Here is a 22,346-nt window from a genome sequence, read left to right as displayed (position 1 = left end):
CCCTGGACGTGGGAATCCAGGGCCTCTACCAAATTCTCCTCCAAAAGCTCTTCCTGTGGCTCATAGTCTACATATTCATCGTATTCTGCCCACTGGTTATCCTCCTCGGCGTAGTACGCCATAGCTCTGAAGCAGGGAGGTGTGGAGGAGCTTCAAGGGGGGGAGTAGCCCAGGGGAGCCTCCAACACACACACAAACTTAAATAACCAAAATCACTACAGGCAATGAGGCTGAATATTAGGTGGAAGGAGACCCCTATTTTGCACACTGTAAGCTCCCCTAGAGCAGAGCTCTAATGCGGATGCGCTCCGTTTAGCGTTCTACTGAGGCCAGGATTGATGCAGTCTGAAAGCGCGATGCGTGAGGAGCCGGTAAAGGAAAACGAAAGTCGGCTCCTCGCGCATGCGCAGTGCGTGTGGGGCCCGGGTTCGACTGCCTCCTGCGCGCGAGCGTCTCGCGTCTGCCTCCTCCTGCTCCACCGCCCCCTACCGGTACACCGCCGGTCGCGCTACGCGCTGAACACAGAAAAACGCCCGCGCGGGCCAATAAACAATAAAACTTGAACAAAAAGGCAATAATCACAAAGTCACCAAAACACCTCAACCACGAGCGGAGGTCCGCTCAGCACATATCATCACTGACGCGCGCGCGCGCCGTCTACAACCACCGCCCTTACACACATTACCCCCAAGAAAGAAGTAAAATAGAAGGGCACTTAACTCGCTGCTGCAGCAGCAAAGAAAGAGGAGGTCGTATTGATAAACATGGACAGATATACAGTGGACTTGATAGTGATTGGTGCATACTGTTGGAGGGGGTTGTCCTTCCGGGGTCATGCCAGTTTAAAGTTTTTTATTGGCTGCTGTTTATGTCAGTAAAGTGAAGAGAAGCATAATCTGAGCCTCCGTGGACTGACATAGAATTCAGAGCTTTGGAAAAAGATTTGTGATCTGATCTTACTACAAATTGTTGGTAGCTTATGACGTTTTCACAGGAACAGTAGTTTATTTATAACAGTCAGGAACCCATAAACACTGTTGGGAAGGAAGATACAAGCTAGAAACAAACATAAGAAGCAAACAGAATAGACGAGCACACAGCATAGGATACACAATCTAGAATCATGATCAGCAAGGACAGACCACGAAAATACAAATTAGCTTTGCAAGAGTTAGGAGAGTGCTATAAAAAGAACAAAGAATACAAATAGACAACCCAAAAACAAACCGGAAATATATACACATCCATAATCAGAACAGAAAGAGAGACAAACTCTCTGCGACCACAATAGAAAAGTTTGCAAGGTCCAGAGCCACTTTGAAAAAACAGGCGAGAAGCAGTGCAAGTACCTTTGCGCAAAAAAGAGAAACAACACAGACATCAGTCCTACCTTCCATCACACACACAAATATGCACTTACATCACAAGCATAACAGTGAAAGCGTCCCTCACGAACAAAGAGGGGATACAACAGTGCACTCTTTCTTCACACATACAAATCAGGTACAGCAATAGTCACACTTATACAAAACAGATATAGCCTGGGATGCAGCTGTATCCATTTTTCTGGCAAACATGCTGGGTGCAACACTGGGAGTACAAACTTCACTCACACACAGACACAAGTGCAACCTACAGAGCTCCAGGGCATTCGACACAAAGGGGTACCTACCCAGTGTCTAGCAAGCCATGCTGGAGAGGGAGCCACGCGGGAGGGCACGCGAGTGTCCCTAAGGTTGAGAGGTGCGGGGACTGGCACCGCAACAGAGGGTGACGGCTGGTGCAGGCCTTACTTTGCCGCAGAAACGGGCCAGATGTATCTTCAGCAACATTTATTATTTTGAGAAGACCAGTATTCTTTCATTTTAACAGAACCACTCTTTAATTCTCACAACTTTCTCTTGAAAAAATCCCCTAAAAAATTCACACTCTGAGCCTTCCCCTTTTTTGATACAAAAATATCTCTTAGGGTTGTTGCCTTCTAGTTAAAGCCTTCATCCCTGTAGAGAACTCAATATTTTTTACTTAGTTCTACATAGGAATAACCTTATCCGTTGTTAGAGTCTAAAGTTGCTATTGTTTATTAGAATTCATCAGTTGCTTTGGATCATGCTGTGCTGCCCTCTTCAGTTAGGTCCACTATAATAGCAAAATTAATAAATAAATCCATTATCACCATGCTCACTGAAAACCAGCAAAATGGAACTCCAAGAAGCTGCATGTAGGTCAAATTCGCTCTTAAAAAACACTGATAGAGCCAACAAGTCTGGTTTGCATTGTGTGATTTGTAAGTCACACTCACTGGCTTTGCAAATGTTTGTGTGCATCTAGAGCAGTGGTTATCAAACTTTTTATGACGAGTCATCCTTCATAAAAATAATTAGTGGGGCCCCTTAGAATAAAAACATATTTTTAATAATTATTCTGTGAAATTGGCAGCTCTAAACAGATTTAACAATTTAAACATTGAAGTTCTGTGCAGTTATCAATGATAAAAAAATGCAATCAAATAAAGGATTGCCAACATGCTAGGAGCATGGCTTTCCTAAAATGTAAAAGTATCCAAAGCACACTGTAAGAATAATTTGGAGCCCCTCCACCCTTGACACCTATTCCCAGCCAGGATATGAGTGACACAGCTATTGATGGCGAACTGACAGTCTGTATAGCTAAGTATATTATGCATGCAATTTTAGAAAAATCAAAAGATCTTTGCTAATGCCAGACCTAAAGAGAGGACTGGAAATACTGCAGATAACTGAAATACCGATCCCAGGCCTGGTGGCGAGACTGAAGCTGCCGCAGCTCAGCTTGGCAGCAGGAGCACAGATACTGCAGTTTGGCAACAGGTGTCACTAACAGGAACCACGCCAGCGAGCCTCCGTTAAGGGAGAAAGAGTAAGGACTTGCAGACCAGTAACCGAGACGGGATTTTTGCCATGACAACTTTCCAAAACAGTCGTTTTTAAAATACTCAGTGCATGAAAAAGAGTTTGGACAGGATGCCGGGGAAAGATCGACTTTTCGGTTCTCGCAACGTCATTTAACAATACATTTAAATTAGCGTTTAATTTGTTCCTGTGGTTTCAGGTGGGCACCGGCATGCAATTTTTGGGACCATAGCTTTTCCTTTCCCCGACTTTGACCAATAACAAGGGACAGGCAGGAAAGGGAGGACAGATGAACAAAAGAAAGATAAGACAACAGTGATAAAGAGGGAAAGTTGAGAGGAAAAAGAACCTGCAAGGCAGACATACCAAGAAATATGATGTGTGGGATGGTGGAAAAAAAACAGAGGCAAAGTCAAATCTAGGCATTTTTTCCCCAAATTGGGCACCAACTTTAAAAAAAAAAACAGGTAGAAAAGCGCACAGGGTCCTTCCTGTTGGAACGAGTTAAAAAAAGTACATAAGGGGGCGTGGCCAAGATGGCGTCGGAGTAGGACGCTTTCTCGAGCCTCTCCGACGCCGATCCTGCACAGCGGCTCATTGCGGGGGTCCCGAGGCACCCTACCTGCGCTGTTCGATCGGCGGGGGCTGCCGATAACTGGCGGTGTATTCCGGTGCCCTCCCTTCATCAGAGGGTGACCGGTGGAGAGCGAGAGCTGGGCGCTGAGCGGCGGCCTGCGAGGCAGCGGCCTCGCGTGATCTGGTGGCCGGAGGAGGCGGAGCAGTCCCGGGCCTTGACGCTGCACCAGCGCAGGGTGCGTCGCGTTGAGCGGGAGCAGCGGGGATCCGGACCCACCGGCGGAAGGAGCGTCCACTGAAGGACACTGGGAGGAAAGATCGGCGGACCGGGTGACTAGACGGCACCTGGGGCTGACAGAAGGAACCGGGGGGCGGCCCCCTGAAACTCGGAGCCGATCCGAGCGCTGCAACGACGGCCCGACGGAGGTAGAGCAGGGAGTGGCGGACCAGCATACCTGCCAGCGGAGGAAGGCAAGCGAGGTTGTGAAGTGGCGAAGCCCCATATCGGCGAGAGAACACACGCCACGTGGGTGACTGCCGGATTTGGGCCTGATCAGTGCAGGTGGCTGGAGGGCTGATGCGAGGGCCTGCTTACGCCTGCATACAGCGAGGTGAGGCGCGTTGAGCCTGGCGGCCGGTCCACGGCAGTGGCTGCGCTGGGGATAACATCGGGGGCCCTGGTCGCTGATGATAGAGACTGTGGAGTGGCTTGCAATTACATTGGAGGTGGGCTTTTACGGCGGCGTCTGGAGGAAGCGGGACATTCGCAGCTTGCCAACACGGATTTGGGGAGCGGAGCGCTGTGCCTGCCACCACTTGCATGGTGGGCCCTTGTGGCGGCCGAGCGCTTGGAGCCACTTTGGAGGAACCTGCCGCTGGCTGCCCGATCTGGTTTGTCCCTGGTCTTGGCCGTTGGAGGGGACGCGTGCCGTATTGGGGTCCCGTAGGCCCTGAGCCTAGCGGTCTGCCTTGAGGTGCAGATCTCCCCGGCCGCCTTCTGCCCCTGGATTGAATCTTAGACACTGGTACACCGGCGAACCGGGGTGGCCTGGAAGGGGCGAGGCCGCACTGCCGTAAGGGGGTACCTGACTGACCGCTGGAGTGGTCGAACAGCACGAACAGCACCATCGACGGGTCGCCCTGGCGCAGTGAGTCGCTGTCCCGACTCTCGCCCTCCGGGTGGCGGCGATCTGGAGCCTGAATGCAGGAGTGTGGAAGAGACTGACCACCATGTCCAACTCACAACGCAGAGGGGGGAAGACGGGGAAGGAGGTAGTCCCCAAACCGTCGCAGCAGCCGGCCTCACCAGGGGCCAGTGGCTCTTCCAGACAGTCAGATGATGAGGCGCCGGCGACCAAAGCCTTCATGAAAGAACTCTTCGCCACTATCAAAGACGATATTTCCGAACTCCGGACGCAGTTGGCCTCGGACCTCAGAGAGGTGCGGAGAGACGTGGATGGGATCGGCGAAAGAGTGGCGACGCTGGAAGACCATGATCTTAGCATGGCGAATGATGTGCATCAACTCCAACAAGACATCATACGCCTTACGGAGCAAAATCTGGATCTACAAACCCACGCGGAAGATTTGGAGAACCGCTCCAGAAGAAATAACATTCGTATCAAAGCGGTGCCGTGGGACGGCGAGGCAGGGGACCTGCGTGGGTACGTCCTGGCCCTGTTTCTCCAGATCTTGGAAGATGAAGAGGTGCGTGACATCCAGATGGACAGAGTGCATAGAGTTGGGCTGCCCAGGAGGGGCGGAGGGCCGCCTCCTGACATCCTTGTTTGCGTACACGACTTTCAGTTGAAGGAGAAGATATTGCGAAAAGCGAGGACCACTGCCTCGTTGCAATTTAGGGGCCATCGCCCCCAGCTTTACCAGGACCTGGCAGCGTCGACCTTGCAGAAGCGGAGGGACTTCCGCCCTGTGACCGCCTTCCTCCGGGAACGCGGGGTATCCTACTCCTGGGGCCATCCCTTCCGGATCATCTTTCGTTGGGAGAATCGGTTGCGACAGATCAACTCTCTGCGGGAGGCAAAGGATCTCCTGGGTATCGAGGAAGCGGAACCGACGCAGGAGACGCGTAGCTCCCCGTTTCGGAGGCGGCGGCGCTCTTCATCATGGCACAATGTGGGACCAGCCGCGGACCGACGCCGGCCGGATTCGGCGACTAGTGAGCAGGAGAGAGGAGCTGCAGTGGCTTCGGTGGCCTCCGCCACCATGACAGATTCCCAGACGAGCTCTGGTGCAGCATGACCCCGAACTTATGGAGTGGTGTCGGAGGGGCTCTCGACTTGAGGTCCCCGGGGCGCAATGGTACTTTTGGAGAAGACACCCCGGACTGTGGACCTGGGGGTCCCCAGGTGGACCCCCCTGCCCCAACCCCAGTCCAGTGGGAGACTTCTGAACCACGACCTACTGGAACTGAAGACTGCGAGGTTCAGGTTCAGTGCCTTGAGTTGCATTTTGTTGTTCTTTGTTCTTGGGGGGGGGGGGAGGGTGGGCCTTTTGAAGCTCTGCGTGTGGGTGTCATAGCGGGATGGTTTGGTTTGGGGTTGGGGGTTCGGGGAGTGGCGGCGGCGATGTGTGATGAGTGTATGCTGAGGATATTTTCGATGACATTCCCCTCTATGTTTGTATGTTGTTTCGAAATGTGCCTTTCCATGACCCCTGTGTGCCTTCGGAACGTGAATGCCGGGCGCGGCCTGCGGTCTGACCATGTGGGTCTTTCGGAGTGGTTGTGGCTGGGATACTTCCCTCGAATCTTTCCGTGGGCTTGGGCCCTGATGTGTGTACGGGGCCGATGCGGGCACCGTGGCTGTCTGGCTGTGAGCATGGCGTGGACTCTGTATTGCCTTTTATGCCTGTCTGCATAGGAACTTGGAATGTCAAGGGCCTCAACTCTCCGCAGAAACGGCAGAAACTCTGGAAGTATATCGTGGATCATCATTTGGATGTGGTGGCCCTCCAGGAAACCCATCTATCTAGGAGGGATGAGTTGAGGCTTCGTCATAGGCAGTTCCCCCTTATCTATAGGGCATCTGCGGTCACGAAGCATAGAGGGGTGGCCCTGCTCTTCCGAGCTTCCTTGCATTTTCAACCCATGGGCGTCAGTGTGGATAAGGAAGGTCGTTGGCTGCTGGTGAAGGGATTGTTGCGTGGCCGCCTGTGTACCTTTGCTGTGTTGTATGCCCCTAATACGGGACAGAATGGCTTTCTGCAGGATCTGCTGGACAGGATGGGGGACTTCGTAGAGGGCCACTTACTCTTATTGGGAGATTTCAATATGGTGTGGGACAGGGGTCTAGATAGTTCTGGGGGCCGCAGGGCGGACACTGGAGTGTTTTCAGATGAAACTAAAAGTCAGATAGGAGACATGGGACTGATTGATAGTTGGCGCTCTCTCCACTCACAGACCAGGGATTACACCTTTTTTTCTAACGTACATCGCTCGTACTCCCGCATTGATTATGTCATGGTTAGTCAGGCCCTCCGGGGGGACATACAATTAGCTGATATTCTTCCGCTCTCACTATCGGACCATAGCCTCGTGGTTCTGGGACTGCACTGGGCCACTGGGGGGGACGGTTGGCGCAAGTGGTATTTCCCGGCTGCTCTGGTGCGAGATGGGGAATCGTGTACAGCTCTGCGCAAGGCGATTGGTGACTTCTTCCTCCTCAACCCACCTGCGGACACGTCGGTGTATACCACGTGGGACGCCTGCAAGGCCTCTCTACGGGGCACGTGCCTCGCCCTCAATGCGAATTTGAACAGGCTGAGGCGCAAGGAAAGGGAGGCTCTGGAATTGGAACTGGCTTCCTTAGAACAGGCCCACAAGGCGAACCCCTCCAGGGTGACTCTACGCCCCCTGACGGCGGTGCGAGGGAAACTGAGGGCCCATTACAATAACAGGGCGGAGTTTACTCTTCTGCGGCTCAGGCGCACCTCCTATTCCCAGGGCAACAAGATCGGGCGCCATCTTGCCCGACAACTCAGGGACAAGCGGGAGAAAGATTATATAGGGGGAATTCGCGACCACGTGGGCTCTGTCCAGCACAGAGATGCTGACAAAGCGACCGTATTCGGGCGCTTTTATGCGGCACTCTACTCGAGGGACGCCCTTGATTCGGACGCACAATCCAAATTCCTGGAGGGTCTGTCTCTCCCGAAAGTTTCTACTGCATGGAATGATTCACTGTCCTCCCCCATCACCCGGGAAGAGGTCTTAGACGCCATTAAAGGCCTGAAGCTGCACAAGGCCCCAGGGCCTGACGGCTACACGGCCCTCTTCTACAAAACGTTCGCCTCCGAAGTGTGTGACTACTTAGTCTCCCTCTTCAACGCAATGGCGGTTGATGGCAGAACCACGGACTCTATGGCCGAAGCACTAATCACTGTCATTCCCAAACCAGGGAAGGATCCTACTCTCTGTACATCCTACCGGCCGATCGCACTTCTCAACCTGGACGCCAAGCTATATTCCTCTATTCTGGCGGGTAGACTGCAGGATCTGATGCCTACTCTGATCCATCCTGATCAATCGGGGTTTATTAAAGGCAGGCAGACCCATGATAACCTGCGCCGCGTCATACACCTCATCGAAAAGGCGGAACGATTTCGCATACCCGCGGTGCTAGTGGGGCTCGACGCAGAGAAGGCTTTCGACCGCGTCGACTGGGGGTTTTTGCACAAGACACTGGTGGCCTTCGGTTTCTCGCCCTCTTTGGTGAGGATGATTGAGGCCAACTACAGCTGCCCTACATCTCGAGTGTTGATCAACGGCCATAGATCCTCGAGTTTCCGTCATTCCCGAGGGACGCGTCAGGGATGTCCCCTCTCGCCCCTCCTCTTTGCTCTTAGTATTGAGCCGTTGGCTATGGCGGTGCGGGAGAATGAGAAGATTTTAGGTCTTCCCTTTACGGGCGAGCAGCACAAGATCTCGCTCTTTGCGGACGACGTCCTGTTGTCTATCAGGGAGCCCGCGCTGTCGCTCCCACATGTCCACTCGGTGCTCTCCGTCTACGAGGAGGTGGCGGGCTTCAAGGTTAATTTCGATAAGTCCTACATCCTGAATCTGACCCTGTCGGCGGGGGAGGTGCGGCTGACCCGGCCGCTCACCTCGCTCGCCTGGGCGTCGGAGTCCCTGCTTTACCTAGGCGTGCGGTTGACCCCCTGCGTGAATGCCCTGTTCCAGGCTAACTTCCCCTCGATGTTCTCTTCTATTAGGGCGGAGCTGGAACGATGGAAGCCTAAATTCATCTCGTGGCTGGGCAGGATACACGCTCTTAAAATGGTGCTCCTTCCCAAACTGTTGTACCTCTTTCAGGCTTTGCCTATTCCGATAGGGTTAGATTACTTCCGCAGACTAAAGACTGTGATGTTGAAATATGTCTGGCAGGGTGGCCGTGCAAGGCTTCCGTTTTCGGTCCTGCGGCGCCCACGCTTGGAGGGTGGGGTTGGCTTTCCGGACATGCACTTGTACTACAAAGCCGCCCAACTGAGGGTCATCGTGGAGTGGTCCCAACAGCTATCGGAAAAGCACTGGCTCCACATGGATCGGAGTGTTGCGGGTCGCTCCATCTGGGATTTAGCCTGGAAGCCTAAAGCAGACCGGCCCAAAAATGCCTACATTAGTACTCCCACGAGCACAGTATTGAAGGTTTGGGATACGGTGAGCAGTGACGACCGCTGGACCACATTCCCGTCCCCATTCACCCCGATTCATTTCAACCCGGCTTTTACCCCGGCCCTGGAGGAAGGTCCCTTTAACGCTTGGAGGGAGGGTGGCTGTCGATCCCTCACCCATTTATTCCATGGCGTCGAACCCCTCACTTTCCACAACTGCATGAGGGACTATGGCGTCCTTCCGACAGAACGCTACAGACATCTCCAACTCCTACATTGGGCGACGTCGCCTGCCGTGGTGGACGCGGCTACCAGACCCTTGTCGAAATTTGAGTCCTTCATTCTTCACACCTCCACCATGAAGGGAACGATTTCTTTCCTGTACAAATTGCTGTTAGACTCTACCGTGGCACCGCGACCGCGCTATCAGGACCATTGGGAATCCACACTGGGGAGGGACATCTCTACTACTGAATGGCAGGCCTTATGGAGGGATGTGACAACGCATAATCACTCTACTGACCTCAGAGAAGCACACATGAAACTCATCTTTGACTGGTACCTATATCCCTCTAAACTACACCATATATTTCCTACTGCTTCAGATAGGTGTTGGCGGGGCTGTGGGATGCTAGGGGACTTTAGCCATATATGGTGGGATTGTCCCGCCATCAAACCATTCTGGGCTGAGATTCTCTCCCACGTAAAGGATATCCTGGGTTACCCGATCCCAGACACCATGGCCTTTGTTCTACTAGGGCTTAGGGATCCACTGCTTGAACATCAGACTAGAGCGGACAAGCGTGTTCTGTGGTTATGTTTGGGTGCAGCCAAGATGACTCTGGCGGCTGCATGGAAGTCCCCATCTGCCCCGGCTCTTTCCTTGTGGCATGCCCGATTGTGGCGTCTGTTGAGCATGGAACGCCTCTCTGATATCTTCCTGGGGAATTTTAAAAATTTTATGTACAATTGGGGCTCGCTTGTGAGATTTCTGTCCCGAGGCTTGCCTTCGGCTGTGTGCCCGTCAACGCTGCGGTCTCTTCATCTTTTCCAACTTTGATTACGAGAATGTCTGCATTGCATTGTGTGCTTGTCGGTCGCCGCCGCCGGGGGGAGGGTGCTGTTGGGGAGGGTTGAGGGTGGCGGGGTAGTTGGGGTAATTGTCTTGTGTTCTTCCTTTCTTTCTTCTCTCTCTTGCTACGACTGGCTATGACTAGGGAGGGGTGCTGGACTATTGGCGGAACTTGGGCCTGTTCTGGGCTAGAAGCTGCACTGGGTGACACTCCCTCGTTGCTTGTCGGACTATTGTTGGCTACCTGTGAACTGTGGAGCCCTGTCGCCCTTCCTTTTTGAATGCACCCTCCCTACTTTTTGCGCCCCCCTGTGTGGGGTTGAGTGGCGGTATGTCGCCTGTCTTTCTCCCCTTTTCTGATTCCCCTCTTACTGTTTCCCACCCCCTTTCCGTTTCTACTGATATACTGCAAAATAAAAATTTTACAAAAAAAAAAAAAAGTACATAAAACAGTCTTGACTGCTGCATTTTGCTGGGTAAAACAGTTATTTTGTGTGCAGTAATTGGAAAGGAATGCGCGCCTAGTTTAGGAGCTAAACAGCAGCATGGAGTAGAGCTGGAGGCAGTCCTACCAAGTATCACGCATCAGATGTGACTAACAGATTTCAGTGTGGTGCTCTGAAATGCATTGTCACATATTTGATGCCACTCCCTCTGCTGTCACACAAAGCGCTAAACTAGTAGATTACTGGCCACCCCAGGCTGCTAGCTTGCGTGCATGCCTGTGTGTCTGGCCTGCTCCGGGGCTACTCCTGCAGACATCACTTGCAGGCCTGGGCGCGCGCTGCCAGAAGCACAGAGCACAGCAGTGAGGCTGCTACAATGTATTCTTTTTTAAAAGCCGTAATGCATTCCCTGCCGGCGCGGCACCACTGTCACAGCCTGACCTTACAACCCGGCCGACTAAGTCAGTACTTACGCTACGTTCTAAGGTCACCTGTGGCGCAAGCAGGGTGGCTGCCGCCTAAGCAGCTGAGTGGAACTGTGCCAAATGGCAGTGCTGCTTGCACCGCCGCGGTGAAATTGCTTTAATGCACATCATTATCTCGTGCAAATGGGAGTCAACCCACGAACCACAGCGGCTGCTGGAGCCCCAAGCAGCAGTCACAGCACTGATGACTCTTTGTGCAGCTGGTGCTGTGTGGTGAGCCTGAATGATCTCTAGAATCAAGCCCGAGCACTGTGTCTTTCGAGAGGATAATAGAAACTACAGTGATCCTTCTGTGATCAAATCGCGGCAGTGCGCTAGCACTGAATGATCCGTGGGCGGTGCCCTGTGTTTCCGGCAACTGGCGCCACCCTTGAACTGTGTTGGGATTATGGCCATATGAAGTAACGAGTGACAGCAGCAGCAGGCAAATTAAAGTTTCTCTTCCAAGTACGCAGCGATGCCCGCCAGAAGTGGAAAGAGGGAGAGTATGAGCCTGGCCTCCTCTTGCCCAAATGGCAATTAGCAGTGCACTGTATGCTAACCTCAAACCTGAGAGGGTCGTCAGCACTCATGACTGGCAGGATGTTTTTAACTATAATAATCCTGCCAGCCCCCAGGAAGGCATCACTGGTGCTCAGGCCGGCCCGCCGAAAATAACACACTCGGGTCCTGTATCAAAAACTGCTGCCAAATAGATCAAGGAAATCTTGAGGAGCGCTGCCTGTGGCTCTCTGTTGCCTCAGACTCAGCTTTAAACTGCAGATGAATCAACGAGACACGTCACACCAACAGTGTGGAAAAACAGTTAGCTGGCAAAGCATTCAGCCTTCAGACCCACTCCCAGGCAGTAGTGGAATGGACAGCAGTAGTCAGGTGAGTCAAGCACTCTGACTAGGGTTGTCACATTCCCAAGAGAAGTTTATTTGTTTTATCAAGTCTGCTAATGACTGGACATAATACTAAATAGAAGTGGAAACAAAATCTGATTTATTAATTTGTAACTTTCCATTTCTGTGTTTGGTTACTCTAAGTAATAGTCATGGATAAGCAGTAGAACACGTTTAAAGTGCTTTCTATTTGCGTTAGTTCTTTGTAGTATGTTCAATTAACCCCTTCGACGCAGGGCTAATTCCCCCGCAGTGTGGGGGAGGGGGGCCGCGCACGGCGCCGCGGTGCTGATGACGAGCCCAGGCTCGTCATGCAGCACGGTGCTCATGTGCTGGTGACGAGCCTGGGCTCGTCATGAACCCGCCCGCGCAATGGAACGCTCAGCACAGCGGGGGAATTAGCCCCGCGTGTGAGCGTTCCACGGCTCATGACAAGCCCAGGCTCGTCACGAGCACCGTGCTGCATGACGAGCCTGGGCTCGTCATTAGCACAGAAGGGGTTAAAGGTTACAAATATTTACCAGCTTTAGGTGATTTCGCTTACTTTTTTAAATCCCGGAATAACATATCTGCCCTGTGTTCATTTGATTTCTGCAGCATGCGCTTACCTGTATTGGCAACAATAAAGTGCAATGGCATGGGGATGTGAAAGGTTTTATGATAATTTCTTTACTTTCATATCTTCTATGCAGACAAATCATTTCGTATCAGTTTCTTAATCTTCTATTGTAAGGGTTTTGAAGCAGTTTCAAGGTATTTTAGGGTTTCTCGTTGATAAAGTGTCTGATATTTTATATTTATTTCCTTCCATGCACTTCATTGCTTCGTTTTACTCGAGAGAAAATTACACCCCAAGTGTCACACATTTGGCAGTTCACTGACAACACTAAAAGCCCTTCCATTTCTGGTGTTTTTAGCAGTTTTAAGATCTTCTTAGAGTTTCTTGTTAGTCAGTTGAATGTAATTTCTGATATTTATATGGTTCGCAGGTCTTTAGTGCTTGATTTTGCTTGCGCGAAAGTGTCACTCATAGTAGTTAAATGTCACTCATAAATCCACTGAAAGGATGAAAATGTCACACATATGCAATCAGAAACCTTGACAGCTATGCGAGGCCCGGTTGAAAGAAAAGGGGCATGGCCACAGGCCCAGCAAGGGTGACTGTGAGCATGACAAGGCCGCATTTGAAAGGCTGACAATTGGAAACGGATGGTGACCTGCCCTCTCTCGGAGCAGGCAAATGCACACAGTTCATTTCAAGCACTCGTGCTTGTGCTGGCATGCACCTTGCAGAAGCGAGCAGCGGCGTGTGGGCCATCTGTTTTCAATTCGCTTGACTGGCCACCCGCGCCTCCGCAAGGTGGATGCCAGCACGAGTTCTTGAAAAGAGCTGACCAATTTCTAAAAGGTCATCTCCAAGGGTGGCGCATGTGCGCTACCTAGGCGAGACCTAAAAAGTGATGGTACTATGTACCGGACAGTACTTGCCAATTCAAAGCACTGCTCGTGAAGGAATCAAGCCGCGGAGTAGGGCAGGCCTGAGGGAGAGGAGGAGATAATGCCTGTTGTTTCTGGGAAAGCCAAATCTTGAAGTTTCTTCAGAGGTCTATGAGGGAGGGGAAGTTCTGAGGTATTTTGAGAGGTTGCTCCAGGTCTTGGCTGCGAGGTATGAGAAGAAGCATCCTCCGCTTCTGGTCTTGATGCAATGGAGGTGTGTCTTGCCTGGTACTCCGATCGAAGGTGTCTGGTGGGTTAGAAGTTGAGGAGGTGGTTGAGGTAAGCTGGACCGGCTCTGTGGAGCGTTTTGCAGGTGTGGGTGAGTAGCTTGAACTTACATCTTTCCTGGACTGGGAGCCAGTGTAGATTGTGGATGTCTGAAGAGATGTGGTTATTTCACGATGTTTTGGATGAGCTAGAAGGCGGCGTTCTGGTGATTTGAAGTTGGCATAGGACATGGGCTAGGATTCCAAAGTAGAGAGTGTTTCCGTAATCAAGTTGGCATGTAAATCACACAACCCAAGTCAAATTACATGAGAGAATTTAAAATTCACTAAAAGGTTATTCAGTCAACAAGTGAATTTCAATTTTAAAAAGACACATTACGGCATTGAGTAGATTTACTAAAAACAGTTGCTGAGCTAGATTGATTTATGGAGCTAGGACGCGCCATACTCTTTAGGTCTCACCTAGGCAGTACATGCGCTGTCTCGAAGAAACATGTAGTATCTAGATATGGGCTTCACAAAAATGCCAGTCTTTTTATTGGCTCCTCTTACTGTCCTCTAGAAATGCTGGCTTTTCATTGGTGAATACACTCAGTAGTCCCTCCTTTTGTTCCGCCCTGGAGACTGACTTTGTGTGACGAGGAGGACCCGGACTCGGGCCCTCCTGGGTTACCTTTACCTGTGTCCCCTCTTTTTGCACAGCACACCGATACATGGAAAACAGCTGGCGACTGGTTCAACCCCACACAGGACCCGGAGGAGCCGTGTTACTTTAATTGGGCGGAGTTGGACCATGAGCCCGCCCACCAGCAGGAGGTAAAGGAACGCCCGAAACACACTCAGGTGTGTGTTACACCCGGAGGTAGTGGAGAGTGGTGGCGTGAGAAGGGAGCTGAGTGGAGGAGGACGGAGGACGGAGAAACGAGGATTGCGATCGAGGAGGAGGCGGGAGAGCAGTGGAGGAGGTCGGGAGAGGAGAAGAGCGTGGAACATCGGGTGGCGGAGGCGGGAACGGAACAGCGGAGGACGGAGGCAGGAGTCGAGGGAGACAGCGGATCACTGACCTGCGAAGCCGAGGGGTGAAGGATCAGAGACGACTGCGACAAGCCGGGAGGCCAACGGGAAGGCGCATCGCCCAGCCACACTTCACACGAAGTGTGGCTAGAGCAGGTACGGTCACGGTTCACGGGGTGGGCGGGGCGTAAGTGGGGTAAACCTCTGTGACACAATTCACACGACCATCTGTGCACCAATTCCCCCACCCTTCACCTTATCGGCACCATAACCTTTGAGAGCACGCGTGGTCCCTCACTTCCCTACCCTAATCAAGCATCACAACCGTAGCCTAATATTAGTTTCTTTCTTTCTCTGCGGCATTCCTGACGGGAGTCGAAAACGGCGGAAGCAAGGCCTACAACACCCAGGAGGCACAGGGAGTTTCGGCGGTTGGGAACGACGAAACAAGCGGCAGAGGACGCCGAAAACCCGTTACCATTCTATAGAGTGCCAGTACAGAAGAGAAGGCAATATAAAACAATAAAACCCTTGTTGCCTAGAACTCCTTTGTCAGTGAGTTTATTTGATAACCCGGCCAAAAGCCCACACCCTGCTACATGGATCCTTTCACTATAGGCCATATGTTTTCCTTCAATGCACTACTTTGTCCTTACCTCTGTCCTTACCTCTGTCCTTGCTGCTGCTCTCAGTTCACAATCTCCTATGCATTCCAAAAGAACACCTCTACCCCTTGCAGCTGCTCTTCGCTCCCTCTCATGTCCTGCAGCTGCCTCCTCCCTCCCCCATTAATGAGGTGTGGAGGAAGTTGGAATTTTGTTTTAATCGAATACTTTGTGCTGTTAATTTAGTTTAAATAAAATCAGTTTCATCCACTTCCTGCTACAGTAGGTGTCACGCGTGCCCTGCCCTTGATACAAACAATGCCAACTACACCACTTTCTGAATGCACAGCCCAAACCAACATCTCTTTGTGACATCAACCTCTGAAATTATATTTCACGGTTAGATAAAAACTTTGTGTTTCTAGTGTGACTATGCAACAGTGCCATTATTAAAGCACAGATCTCCACCAGCCGGCGAGGCTGTGGTCTGGTGATGCCCTCTGTGAGGTGGATAAACACAAACTGGTTTAGCTCTGCGGCGGAGAGTAATTTAGCGGTGTCCTGTTTTTTCAGTCAGATAGTGACAAATGGGGAGAGGGTCAGCCATAGCCGCTACTTGACGTAGCAGGCCTGGAGACTGCTCAGTCGGGTCCCCAGACGCCACAGCCTGAGGTGGAGGAAGGCGGAGGAAGGTGCCTCGGGGGCTCACGCTCACAGTCCTCTGCTCTGCTGGAAATTCCTTAATGTGCCATGCCCTTCATTTATTTTTGCTACTGGACTTCTGAGAGTGTTTAAGAACAATCCCCCCCCCCCCCCCAGGTAGGTGCTTGATGATGGATCACACTGCATAAAAATGCTTTTTCTTCGGCTGCGATGGACAGGGAAAGACTATGGTCTAAAAATCCTAGTTGCTTTGCAACTTCACCAATTAACTGTGGGTATTTCACGTCACCGCCCTGCTTACAAATGCATATTGCACATGCATGCATTTGAGCAACTGCGCCTAAGTAACATGAAACCAATTGCATTTTGCGCCATCCCATAACAGGGCGCTCGGTGCCAGAGAATCAACGCTCCGTTAGAGGTCACCCTTCGGGTCATTGTTTTTCTTCTTCAGAGGAACAGCCAGTGCATGTACATTGAAAAGGGATCTCGGTGCACAAGTTACTACTTGTGTAACGATATATCTGTAAGAGACATTAGTTAGTGATAGATTCCTTACCTTAGAATATCCCCAGGCGTCAGACTGGATCCGGAAAGTTTTGCGTAGCAGTACCCTTGTGCGTGGGTAGGCGTCGTCTGCGGCTCCTCGTCCGTCATCGGTGTCGTGGGCGCCGTGATGACGTCGTCGGAGTACTTAGACGCCGCCTCCGCGTGCTGACGTCAGTTCTTAGCCACAGCTTTTCCGCGCCAGAAGCGCAGAGCCATGACAAAAACCGACACTGGTGCCAAGAAACTAGGGCCCTGAAAGGGGTTGACCTTAACCCTAGATATCGGTTCGCAGAACGGGGAGGATGGGTGGGACGGTAAGGAATCTATCACTAACTAATGTCTCTTACAGATATATCGTTACACAAGTAGTAACTTGTGCATCTGAAAGAGACACGTTAGTGATAGATTCCTTACCTTAAAATAGATACCCCAGCAATACCATCCCCGTGGTGGTGGGTCTGCGAACCAATATTTACACCAGAAAGTCCTGGAGAACGGAACGGCCGAAGTAGCCGTCCCTCCGGACTTGACTGTCCAGGCAGTAGTGCCTTGCAAACGTGTGCAACGAGGCCCACGTAGCTGCCTGGCAAATGTCCTGAAAGGGCACACCTTGGCCCAAGGCAGTTGTAGTGGCCGTGGCTCGAGTGGAATGAGCCCTCAGCCCAACAGGGGGTTCCTTCTTAGCCAAGGAGTAACACGCCTGGATGCACATGATAATCCATTGAGAGATGGTCCGTTTGTGCACCGCTTTCCCTTTCTTAGCGCCCGCGTACCCAACAAAGAGTTGATCATCCACCCGGAACTGGCGTGTGCGATCCAGATAGAACGAGAGCGCACGTTTTGGGTCCAGACGGTGGAGCCTCTCCTCCTCTCTCGAGGGGTGCAGAGGCGGAAAGAAGGTGGGTAATGTGATGGACTGCCCAATGTGGAAGGCCGTGACCACCTTAGGCAAGAAGGAGGGCCTAGTCCTCAAAACAACCTTGTCCGGATGGACTGAAAGGAAAGGAGGCTTACAAGAGAGGGTCTGGAGCGCACTCACTCTCCTGGCAGAGGTGATGGCTACCAGGAAGGCAGTCTTCAAAGAAAGAAGGCGAAGAGGACAGTTGTGAAGTGGCTCAAAGGGAGCGCACATCAGAAATGTTAGAACCAGGTTCAAGTCCCACTGAGGCATCACGAAGGGAACAGGAGGAAAGGTATGAGTGATGCCCTTCAGGAATCGATTTACGATAGGGGACTTGAACAAAGAAGGTTGGTCAGGCAGCCTCAGAAAGGCTGAAAGAGCCGAAAGATAGCCCTTGATAGTGCCCAGAGCAGAGCCCTGCTGGGCAAGAGAAAGAAGGAAGAGAAGAACCTCAGAGAGAGGGGCATTGAGGGGATTCACAGCCTTTGCTGCGCACCATGCCACAAATCTGTTCCACCTGCAGGCGTATACCGTCTTTGTGGAGGGACGCCTGGCTGCCAGAATGATGTTGCAAACTTCAGGAGGCAAGTCAAAGGACCTCAACTGTCGCCGCTCAATCTCCAAGCATGGAGGTGGAGACTGGACAGGTTCGGGTGGAGGACCGTCCCCTGCTGCTGCGACAGAAGGTCCTCCTGAAGAGGCAGACGAACCGGGGGATCGACTGACATACTGAGTAGCTCGGGATACCAGTACCTTCGTGCCCAGTCCGGAGCCACAAGGATGACTTTCGCCCGGTCGCGCTTGATCTTCTTCAGCACTCTGGGCAGAAGAGGAATAGGCGGAAAGGCGTACAACAGACCGCAGCTCCACTCGCGACGAAAAGCGTCTCTGAGCGAGTGCCGCCTTGGAAATTCCAACGCGCAGAACTGATGACATTGCGCGTTCTCTTCGGTGGCGAATAGATCTAACCAAGGCTCTCCCCATCGCAGAAAGAGGCCTTGCGCCACGTCCGAGTTCAGACGCCATTCGTGATCCATCGAGCACCGACGGCTGAGTTTGTCCGCCCTGGCGTTCAGAGAACCTGCCAGGTGTTGAACCACCAGAGTCACGCCCTGATGTTCCAGCCATTGCCAGAGGCGCAGAGCCTCCTGGCAAAGGGTCCACGACCCCACTCCGCCCTGTTTGTTGCAGTACCACATGGCGGTGGTGTTGTCCGTGAACACCTGCACTGCACTCCCTCGGACAGACGGGAGGAATGCTTTCAGTGCCAGACGAATCGCCCGCAGCTCCAACAGATTGATATGGAGCCGGGACTCCGCCGGAGACTAGAGTCCTCTGATCTCCGCCTCTCCCAAGTGGCCTCCCCAGCCCTGGAGGGACGCGTCCGTCACAACTACGTGCTCCGGTTGGGGAAGGGAGAGGGATCTGCCGTTGACCCAATCGCGGTCCGTGAGCCACCACTGCAGCTGTCTCGCAGTGCCCTCCGAGATCAGGACATGGTCGGACAGGTTGCCCCGGTGCTGGGCCCACTGAAACTTCAGGTCCCACTGCAGAGCCCGCATCCGCCACCGTGCGTGATGCACCAGAAGGATGCAGGAGGCCATCAGCCCCAGAAGCCGCAGCGTCAACCTGACCGAAACCCAGGATAACGGCCCGAAGATCGGAATCAGAGCCTGTATATCCCGAACCCGCTGTTCGGGCGGGTAAACCCGAAACTGCGCCGAGTCGAGAACCGCTCCGATGAAAAGGAGCTTCTGAGAGGGGCACAGGTGTGACTTCGGCACATTGATGGAAAATCCCAGCAGGTGCAGGAGATCCGCCGTAGTCTGGAGGTGGCTGACGACTGTCTGGGGCGAGCCCGCCTTCAACAACCAGTCGTCTAGGTAGGGGAAGACTGAGACCCCTAACCTGCGCAGATGAGCTGCGACCACCGCCATCACCTTCGTGAACACCCGTGGGGTGCTGATAAGGCCGAAGGGGAGCACGGTAAACTGAAAGTGCTAGAGGCCTACCGTGAACCGCAGGTAACGCCGGTGGGCCGGCAGGACGGGGATGTGGAAATATGCGTCCTGCAAGTCCAACGCTACCATCCAGTCTCCTGGGTCTAGGGCAGCCAAGACCTGAGCCAGTGTCAGCATTTTGAACTTCTCCTTCCGGAGGAAGCCGTTGACGTTCCTCAGATCCAAGATAGGGCGTAGGCCCCCTTTGCCCTTCTTGGGTACCAGGAAGTAGTGGAAGTAGCAACCACGTCCTACTTCTGGCCCAGGAACGCGCTCGATGGCCCCCTAGGCCAAGAGGGACGAAACTTCCTCCTGCAGGAGCCGCAAGTGATCCCCCGATACGCGGTGGTGTTGCGGTGGCATGGCTTGAGGGGTCGTCTCGAAGGGGAGGGAGTAGCCCCTTCGGACGATCTGCAGCACCCACCTGTCCAAAGTGACTGTGCGCCAGTGAGAGTGGTGATGGCGAACCCTGCCTCCCACTGGCGTCACATGGGCCGAAAAGCACGGACTAGGAGGGTTTAGAGGCGGATGCTGCGGGGGCAGGTGTGGACTGGCTCCGCTTGTTTCCCCGACCGCCTCCACGGCGGTTTCCACAGCCGCCGCCGCGCTGGACGACAGTTTGCGGCGAGTGGCTGGCGGCACGTGTCGGGTGCCCCTTCCTTGGCCGCGAAAGGCACCCATTTGCTGGCGCGGGGCCGAGAGGCCCAAGGACTTGGCCGTAGCCCTGGAGTCCTTAAAGCGCTCAAGCGCGTGGTCTGCCTTGTCGCCAAAGAGGCGACGGCCATCGAACGGCATGTCCATGAGTGTATTCTGGACGTCTGCCGAGAAGTTGGCGGATCTCAGCCAGGCGTGGCATCGTACCGCCACCGTCGTAGCCATCGCTCTGCCCAGCGAGTCAGTAGTATCCAGTCCGCACCTGATTGAATACTTTGCTGCGTCCCGGCCCTCCACTAGGGCTTGGCCGAGTTTGGCCCGTACTTCCAACGGACACTCTGGCAGCACTTCCGCCACCGTTTCCCACAGAGAGTGGGTGTAACGGCCCAAGAGGCAAGCGGTGTTGGAAGACCGCAGTCCCAAGCTAAGGGACGAGAAGATCTTCTTACTATAGTTCTCGTACCTCTTGGACTCCCTGTCCGGCGGGGCCGTCGGGAAGGCGGTCTGGGAGTTAGAGGCCTGGATAACCAGACTCTCGGGGTGGGGTGGGTGGACAGGAAACATGGGTCGCCCGGGGCCGGGCGGTGGCGTCTGGCCACGTTCCTATCTACAGGCGAACCTGTAGCGGGCCTGGACCAAGTGCCCAAAAGAACGTCCGTCAAGGCCTCATTAAACGGCAGCAGAGGCTCCATGAAGCATGACTGCGGCTTAAGGACCTCAGTGAGGAGGTTAGTCCTCACGGCCGCGACGGGGAGCTCAAGGCCCAAGGCCTTGGCAGCCCTCATCAACACCACACCATAAGTAGCACCCTCCTCCGAAGCCACGGTAGGAGGAGAGACAAATCCAGTGTCTGGAGAGGTGTCCAGGCCACTGGCCTCCCCAAGGTCTCCTGTCCAGTCCATGTTAGACTGGCATTCCCTTACCAGAGCCAGACCCCTCCCAATACTCCTCTTCCCCCATCTCCTGAGATTCAGGGTCGTAATGGAATGAGGATGGTTCATAGAAACTAAATTCTCCACACGGCGTCGAGATCGGCGCCGATAGGTGTCGTCCCGACGTCGGAACCGATTGAGAGGAGGCATCGGGGACGGCGCCGCCCGAGGACGACGCCGGAGGGGACACCACACGGACCGACGCCGGGGGGGTCGTAAGGTCCACCGGTGACGATCCTTCGCCCGAGGAGGGTCCAGCAACGCCCTGCAGCGCCGGGCCCGAAGGCGCCGACGACGCCGAGGCCGCTGTACCCTGCGGCGCCGGGCCCGAGGGCACCGGCGGTGTCGGGATAGTGGGGCCCTGCGGCGCCGGGCCCGAAGGCGCCGGCGGCGTCGAGGCCAAAGCACCCGACGGCGTCGGGGTCGTAGCCCCCGACCCACTAGGTCCCCCAAACGGGTTCGCTGGGCCCGAAGGCGCCGCGGAACCCGTCGGAGGAGAAAGGGACCTCATGGCAATGAAGAAAGGCTCGATCTCCTTCGGCGTCGTGTTCAGCCCAGGGACCGGGGGGTATGGGGCCGAACGCGGCCCCGTGACTCCCGAGGAGCCGCGTGGGCGGTGTCACCCGAACCCCCGGCCGCATCGCGCGAGCGTTGGGGGGGAATCAGAAGAGCGATGATGTCTCTTCGACTTCTTATGCTTCTTACCTGACGACTTGGACCCGGAGGAGTGGCGCCGACTCCCGGAGCTGTGACGGCTCCGCCCCCGCGACCTGTCCCTTGACCTCCCATGGGACCGGGACCGGGACCTCACACGGCGCGGGCCGACTGGCGGATTTCGAGTCGCCTGCGGGACCGCTCCCGCCTGGCCTTCCTCAAAAGGGCCCGACAGTCGGAGCAGGCCTCGTCGTCATGGTCGACGCCAAAACACATCAGGCACAGGCGGTGGGGATCCGTGACCGACATGGTACGGTCGCACTCGTCGCAATGCTTGAATCCGGGCATCCCTAACGGCACCGTCGGAGTCGTGAAGACTTCGAAATGGATCAAAAGATCACAAAAGTTTAGTCAAAAAGTGACTAGGGAACTGCTCTTTCCAGATCTGCGCTGGCTGGCGCGGAAAAAAGAAGAAATGACGTCAGCACGCGGAGGCGGCGTCTAAGTACTCCGACGACGTCATCACGGCGCCCACGACGACGGACGCGGAGCCGCAGACTACCGACACGCAAGGGTACTGCTACGCAAAAGTTTCCGGATCCAGTCTGACGCCTGGGGATATTCTAAGGTAAGGAATCTATCACTAACGTGTCTCTTTCAGATAT

The 22,346-nt window shown here is 53.8% G+C and overlaps 1 protein-coding gene across 2 annotated transcripts in view; it reads right to left on the bottom strand.

The window, feature by feature from the left end:
* Positions 1-22,346, bottom strand: part of METTL22 (methyltransferase 22, Kin17 lysine) — a 243,238-nt gene that overhangs the window by 218,977 nt on the left and 1,915 nt on the right. The gene's annotated exons all lie outside the window — the stretch shown is intronic.

Source organism: Lissotriton vulgaris, chromosome 10 (assembly GCF_964263255.1).
Source record: "Lissotriton vulgaris chromosome 10, aLisVul1.2, whole genome shotgun sequence".
Taxonomy (NCBI): domain Eukaryota; kingdom Metazoa; phylum Chordata; class Amphibia; order Caudata; family Salamandridae; genus Lissotriton; species Lissotriton vulgaris.
This window is presented reverse-complemented; position numbering and strand designations above follow the sequence as displayed.